The sequence below is a fragment of the Durio zibethinus genome, unplaced genomic scaffold, assembly GCF_047325235.1.
Source record: "Durio zibethinus cultivar Kanyao isolate XHJ-2024 unplaced genomic scaffold, ASM4732523v1 HiC_scaffold_387, whole genome shotgun sequence".
Taxonomy (NCBI): Eukaryota; Viridiplantae; Streptophyta; class Magnoliopsida; order Malvales; family Malvaceae; genus Durio; species Durio zibethinus.
The window spans coordinates 1,350,001-1,357,500 of NW_028323010.1; positions in this window are offsets into that span (position 1 = coordinate 1,350,001).

Consider the following 7,500-nt stretch of genomic DNA (forward strand, 5'->3'; position numbering starts at 1 on the left):
GCTGGGCCCTGGTGCGGCAGCTTGCCTCGAGCACCATCGGCACACGCTCGGCCCTGGTGCGGTCGGTTGCCTCGACCACCATCGGCACACGCTGGGCCCTGGTGCGGGCGGTTGCCTCGACCACCATCGGCACACGCTCGGCCCTGGTGCGGTCGGTTGCCTCGAGCACCATCGGCACACGCTGGGCCCTGGTGCGGCAGGTTGCCTCGACCACCATCGGCACACGCTGGGCCCTGGTGCGGGCGGTTGCCTCGACCACCATCGGCACACGCTGGGCCCTGGTGCGGCAGGTTGCCTCGACCACCATCGGCACACGCTGGGCCCTGGTGCGGGCGCTTGCCTCGACCACCATCGGCAGACGCTGGGCCCTGGTGCGGGCGCTTGCCTCGACCACCATCGGCACACGCTGGGCCCTGGTGCGGCAGGTTGCCTCAACCACCATCGGCACACGCTGGGCCCTGGTGCGGGCGCTTGCCTCGAGCACCATCGGCACACGCTCGGCCCTGGTGCGGTCGGTTGCCTCGAGCACCATCGGCACACGCTGGGCCCTGGTGCGGCAGGTTGCCTCGACCATCATCGGCAGCCTTGACCACCATCGGCACACGCTGGGCCCTGGTGCGGGCGCTTGCCTCGACCACCATCGGCACACGCTCGGCCCTGGTGCGGTCGGTTGCCTCGAGCACCATCGGCACACGCTGGGCCCTGGTGCGGCAGGTTGCCTCGAGCACCATCGGCACACGCTTGGGCCCTGGTGCGGCAGGTTGCCTCGACCACCATCGGCACACGCTGGGCCCTGGTGCGGGCGGTTGCCTCGACCACCATCGGCACACGCTGGGCCCTGGTGCGGGCGCTTGCCTCGAGCACCATCCGCACACGCTGGGCCCTGGTGCGGCAGGTTGCCTCGAGCACCATCGGCACACGCTGGGCCCTGGTGCGGCAGGTTACCTCGAGCGCCATCGGCACACGCTGGGCCCTGGTGCGGGAGCTTGCCTCGAGCGCCATCGGCACACGCTGGGCCCTGGTGCGGCAGGTTGCCTCGAGCACCATCGGCACACGCTGGGCGCTGGTGCGGGCGCTTGCCTCGACCAGCATCGGCACACGCTGGGCCCTGGTGCGGCAGGTTGCCTCGATCACCATCGGCACACGCTGGGCCCTGGTGCGACAGGTTGCCTCGAGCACCATCGGCACACTATCGGCCCTGGTGCGGGCGGTTGCCTCGACCACCGTCGGCACACGCTGGGCCCTGGTGCGGGCGGTTGCCTCGAGCACCATCGGCACACGCTGGGCCCTGGTGCGGGCGGTTGCCTCGAGCACCATCGGCACACGCTGGGCCCTGGTGGGTTTAGGCACATCTTCAAATTTCTGCCGTGCCAATGCCATTTTTATGGCTTGTAAATTCATACAATGGTCCCCTAAGCCTTCACGTGAAGTTTCGTTGGAAGATGACTCGTTTTCTATTTTTCATGATTTTCGAAACTTTTTGCGGTTCGGGATTTTTTAAAATTTTTTTATAAGGATTTTTGGCCCCAAATTTTGTAGGCATGATCCTTCTATTTTTGTTGGCATGCACAAAAAAATTCAGCTAAAAACTCGAAGTAGAGAAGATTTTGTGACCGTTTGAAAAAAGTGTCCCCATTTCAGACACTTTAACGGCTACTGGTAGCAAACCTGTAAAATCTCAAATGCTCTTTAAGGGGGTGTGAATTCTCAGAGGTTTGATGAGGGATAGGGGGCCAACACAAGGCCAAGTACCAGCACCCATCGCACATCATGTGCGCACACCCCCCCGGCCCCCCTCCCAATCGCCGGAACCCCAATGCCGCCGGTCAGGTTCTCCGGCGGTACTCCGGCGATGCTCCGGCGATGCTCCGGCGATGCTGTCCCGAGTGAAAAAAATGCGGCACCAGCACATGCTGGAGCCAAGCATGGGCACCGTGGCTCAAAATCGAACTTCGGCCAAGGCCTCGACCATCAATGGCACATGATGACGCATGGTGATGGCACATGCATCGACCATCATCGGCATAGGCTGCCCTTCGGTACGGGCACTTGCCTCGACCGCCATCGGCACAAGCTGGGCCCTGGTGTGGGTTGTTGCCTCGATCACAATCGGCACATGCTGAGCCTTGGTGCGGGCGGTTGCCTCGACCACCATCGGCAGACCCTGGGCCCTGGTGCGGTCGGTTGCCCCGATAACCATCGGCACACGCTGGGCCCTGGGGCGGGCGCTTGCCCCCAGCACCATCGGCACACGCTGGGCCCTGGTGCGGGCGGTTCCCTCGACCACCATCGGCACACGCTGGGCCCTGGTCCGGGCGGTTACCCCCAGCACCATCGGCACACGCTGGGCCCTGGTGCGGGCGGTTGCCCCCAGCACCATCGGCACACGCAGGGCCCTGGTGCGGGCGGTTGCCCCGAACACCATCGGCACAAGCCGGCCCTTGGTGCGGGCTCCTGGCTCGACCACCATCGGCACACGCTGGGCCCTGGTGCGGGCGGTTGCCTGGAACACCATCGGCACACGCCGGGCCTTGGTGCGGCCGGTTGCCTCGACCACCATCGGCACACGCTCGGCCTTGGTGAGGGCGCTTGCCTCGACCACCATCGGCACACGCTGGGCCCTGGTGCGGGTGTCACGCCCTGGGCGGGCGCGCCAGGCACATCAGCCAGACCAGCAGGCGAGCCAGCAGCTAAGGCCCGCAGACCAGGCGTGCTGGCGGGTATCAGTGCGCAAAGCCTGTCAAACGAGCTCCAAACGCCCGCCCATCTTGCAGGCCAACTCATGAGACCAAGGCCTGGCATTTGGGCTGCCCGCACCACATCCAGAAGGGCCCGAGGTGCTGGATACGCAAGGGAAGCTTCTGGAACCAGGCAGGATCAGCATCAGCATCCTGGCAGATTTGGTTGACCCTGAAAATCAGGAACCAGCATCTTGATTAAATGTAATCCCATGATTGTAGCCTTTATTTTAGGGATTTGCCATTAAGTTGTAGCTGGAGCCTCAACTATAAATAGAGGGCTGCTCCACCCTCATTTGTACACCATCAAACACTTCTGTTTCAGTGAATACAAGAGCATTTCCAGAATTCTGTTTTCCTGTCCTGTTTCTCTTTAACTTGCGTAATCAGCCCTTCCCTTTGTTCTAGTGCCCGCACGCTTGTGTTTTAGGCTGACTTAGGCATCAAGGACGAGATTCCAAGCCTAAGGCCGCACGGATTCTGAGTCTAAGGTCGGAGCCCGTGACAGTTGGTATCAGAGCAAGTTCGATTCTGCGTGTTTGTGTTGTGCAGGTTAGATCGTGATTGAGGAGATGGCATCCCAAAGCGACGTTGCTAGCCAACAACCAGAGGCCCAGGAGCATGGGCGAGGAAGAGGCAAGAAAGCTTGTTCTAGAGATATCTGGTCTACCATGGACGGTAGGCTGGCCAAGGTGGAGGTGACCATAGGCGACATGGGGGAGAAGCTGGAGGAAGTAGAAACTCACATTGCATCGCTAGACTCCATGGGGGAGGAGATCCAAAGTGAGCTAGCAGCTGCTCTCAACAATGGCCTGGATGAGATCACCCGAAAGAATGAATCCTTGGAGGCGGAAGTTCTGACTTTGCGAGATGGCATGGAGGCCATGCGCCATGGCATGGAGGCCATGCGCCAGCGGATGGAGGAGCTTACCAGTGAGCTCGTTACTTGCAAGACTGCCATTGGGAATGGCATGTTTGCTGGAGTGTCCAGATCCAGATTGGATGTCCCCAAGCCTAAGGAGTTTAAGGGGACTAGGGCGGCCAAAGAAGTAGACAACTACCTTTGGGGTATGGAGCAGTACTTCCAGGCCATGGGCATGCAAGACGAGGCGATAAAGGTAAGCACCGCTGCTATGTATCTCACTGATGTAGCCTTATTGTGGTGGAGGCGCAGGTGTGATGATGTCAGGCGTGGGAACGCCAAGATTGGAACCTGGGCAGAGTTCCAAAAAGAGTTCAGAGAACAATTTTACCCGGAGTATGCCGATGATGAGGCACGGGCAAAGTTGCGCAGGTTGAGCCAGCAAGGGAACATAAGAGAGTATGTTCAAAAATTCTCTGAACTGATGCTACAGATCTCGGATCTAGGCGAGAAGGACGCATTCTTTGCTTTCATGGATGGGCTGAAGCCGTGGGTGAAGCATGAGCTACAAAGGAGGGGAGTTCATGACTTGGCTAAAGCCATGACCACTGCCGAGGCGTTGATAGAGTTCAAGCCTCTGAACAAGTTCGAGTCTACCAAGCCCAAGGGTAAGGGCAGGGACGATAGGGACCGGAAGAAGCAGTCCAATGGGAAGGACCGTGACCGGGAGTCCAAGGATGGAGACCGAGACCGTTCAACCAAGGATGGCGAGAGGAAGCCATCAGCAGGCAAGTGGAAAGCAAAGGGGGACCGAGAACCACTAGCATGCTACCTATGTGGAGGGAGCCACATAGCGCGCAATTGCCCGCAGAAGGGCAAGCTGGCTGCGGTAGACAGGGAGTCTGACGAGGAGCCAGAGTCAGGGGCAGCAAAGCTTGGGTCGTTGGTGCTCAATGCTGTCCAGAGTAAGGGGAGCCGCAAGCCAAAGGGCTTGATGTTTGCGGATCTGATGGTTGCGGGTCAGAAGGTGAGCGCACTAATGGACACAGGTGCCTCACATCTTTTTATTTCAGGTGATGGAGCCCGGAAGCTCGGACTAAAGGTGCAGAAAGGGACTGGTACCATTAAGACGGTGAACTCCAAGGAAGTTCCAGCCATTGGAGTAGCACGGGGAGTGGAGTTGCAGCTTGGAGATTGGAAAGGCAAGGAGACCATTGAGGTAATACCCCTTGACGACTATGAGTTTGTGATTGGGTTGGATTTCCTTGTTCGGATTAACGCCCTCCTTGTGCCTTTTGCCGATTGTGTTTGCATCTTGGATGCACGGTGCCAATGCCTAGTACCATTGAGAAGAGGGTCTGGAGTTGGGTCGAGGGTGGTGTCAGCCATCCAATTTGCCAAGGCGGTAAGCAGACAAGAAGACACCTTCTTGGCAGCCCTGAAATATGATGAGCCAAGGGAGAAGGAGACCGAGTCACCCTTGGAGGTGCTAAAGGTGCTGAAGACCTTTAGTGATGTGATGCCCGCAAAGCTGCCTAGCAAGCTACCACCTAAGAGGGAGGTGGACCACAAGATCGAGCTGGTGTCCGAGGCCAAGCCACCAGCCAGAGCCCCTTACCGAATGTCTCCACCAGAGTTGGAGGAGTTGAGGAAGCAGCTCAAGGAGTTAGTTGATGCTGGCTTCATCAGGCCATCGAAAGCACCCTATGGTGCACCGGTTCTATTCCAGCGCAAGCATGATGGGTCGTTGCGGCTGTGCATAGACTACCGGGCTTTGAACAAGCTGACCATCAAGAACAAGTACCCCATCCCACTCATTGCGGACTTGTTCGATCAACTTGGGAGCGCAAGGTGGTTCACCAAGCTGGATTTGAGGTCAGGCTATTATCAAGTCAGGATCGCAGAGGGAGATGAGCAAAAGACAGCATGTGTCACTCGGTATGGTTCGTATGAGTTCTTGGTGATGCCTTTCGGACTCACGAATGCCCCAGCAACATTCTGCACCCTTATGAACAAGGTACTTCAGTCATTCCTTGATCGGTTTGTTGTGGTTTATTTGGATGACATTGTGATCTACAGCCAGACTTTGGGAGAGCATGTAGACCACTTGAGACAGGTGTTCGAGGTGTTGCGGGCGCACAAGCTGTTTGTCAAGAGGGAGAAGTGCTCATTCGCCCAGCAGGAGATCCCATTCCTGGGCCACATAGTGGGAGGTGGCAGGATACGCATGGATGAAGGCAAGATAGACGCCATCCTGGAGTGGCAACCACCAGCCAAGGTCACTGAGTTGAGATCGTTCCTTGGGCTGGTTAACTACTACAGGCGCTTCATCAAGGGTCACTCAGCAATAGCCACGCCATTGACTGACTTGCTCAAGAAAAGGAGAGCATGGGAGTGGAGCGCAGGGTGCCAGGAAGCCTTTGACAGGTTGAAGCGGGCTGTGACCGAGGAGCCAGTCTTGGCCTTGCCAGACCATGCCAAGCCGTATGAGGTGCATACGGATGCATCAGACTTTGCCATAGGGGGCGTGTTGATGCAAGAGGGACGTCCAGTCGCGTTTGAGAGCAGGAAGCTGAACGAGACTGAACGCAAGTACACGGTCCAAGAGAAGGAGATGACTGCAGTGGTGCACTGCTTGCGCACTTGGCGCCATTACCTGTTGGGGTCGAGGTTCGTGGTGAGAACGGACAATGTGGCGACCAGCTACTTCCAGACGCAGAAGAAGCTGTCCCCCAAGCAGGCGAGATGGCAAGATTTTCTTGCAGAATTTGATTTCCAGATGGAGTACAAGCCAGGACGGGCGAACCTAGTGGCAGACGCCCTGAGCAGGAAGGCTAACCTTGCTGCCATTAGCCAACCAGAGGGGTCACTGGTGCCGCGCATCAAGGAGGGACTTGCGCATGATCCTACAGCCAAGGCTCTGATGGAGTACGCCCAGCAAGGTAAGACTAGGCGGTTTTGGTTGCAGGATGGGTTGCTGTACACCAGGGGCAGTAGACTGTTTGTGCCGCAGCACGGGAAGCTCCGCAAGGAAGTTTTGCAAGAGTGTCATGATTCAAGGTGGGCTGGACACCCAGGAGTGAGCCGCACCTTGGCGCTGATCGAGGACCGGTACTACTGGCCGCACATGAGGGACGATGTGGAGGCCTATGTGAAGACTTGTCTTGTGTGCCAACAGGACAAGGTGGAGCTCAAGAAACCAGGGGGTCTCTTGGAGCCATTGCCAGTGCCAGAGCGACCATGGGAGAGTGTTTCTCTGGACTTTATAGTCGGTCTACCCAAGACAGAGGGGTTTGGAAGCATCATGGTAGTGGTGGACAGGTTTTCCAAATATGGAATCTTCATTCCAGCAACCAAGGAGTGCCCAGCCGAGGAGGCAGCTCGATTGTTCCTGAAGAACATGGTGAAGTACTGGGGAGTGCCGAGGACCATTGTTAGTGATCGGGACGGGCGTTTCACGGGCAGGTTCTGGACTGAGTTGTTCAAGCTGTTGGGGTCAGACTTGAACTTTTCCACCAGCATGCATCCGCAGACCGATGGGCAGACAGAACGTGTGAATGGACTACTGGAGGTCTACCTCAGGCACTATGTGAGTGCCACACAAAGGGACTGGCCAAAGCTACTGGATATTGCGCAGTTTTCCTACAACTTGCAAAGGAGCGAGGCAACGAACCAGAGCCCATTTGAGGTTGTGACAGGGCAACAACCACTAACACCCGGTTCGATTGCTGCAGGTTATACAGGGCCGAATCCAGCAGCATACAAGTTTGCCAAGGCATGGCAGGAGCAAGCTGACTTGGCCAGAGTTTGTCTACACAAGGCGGCCAAGAGGTCGAAGAAGTGGGCAGACCAGAAGAGGCGGGATGTGCAGTTCCAGGTTGGAGACTTGGTGTTGGTGAA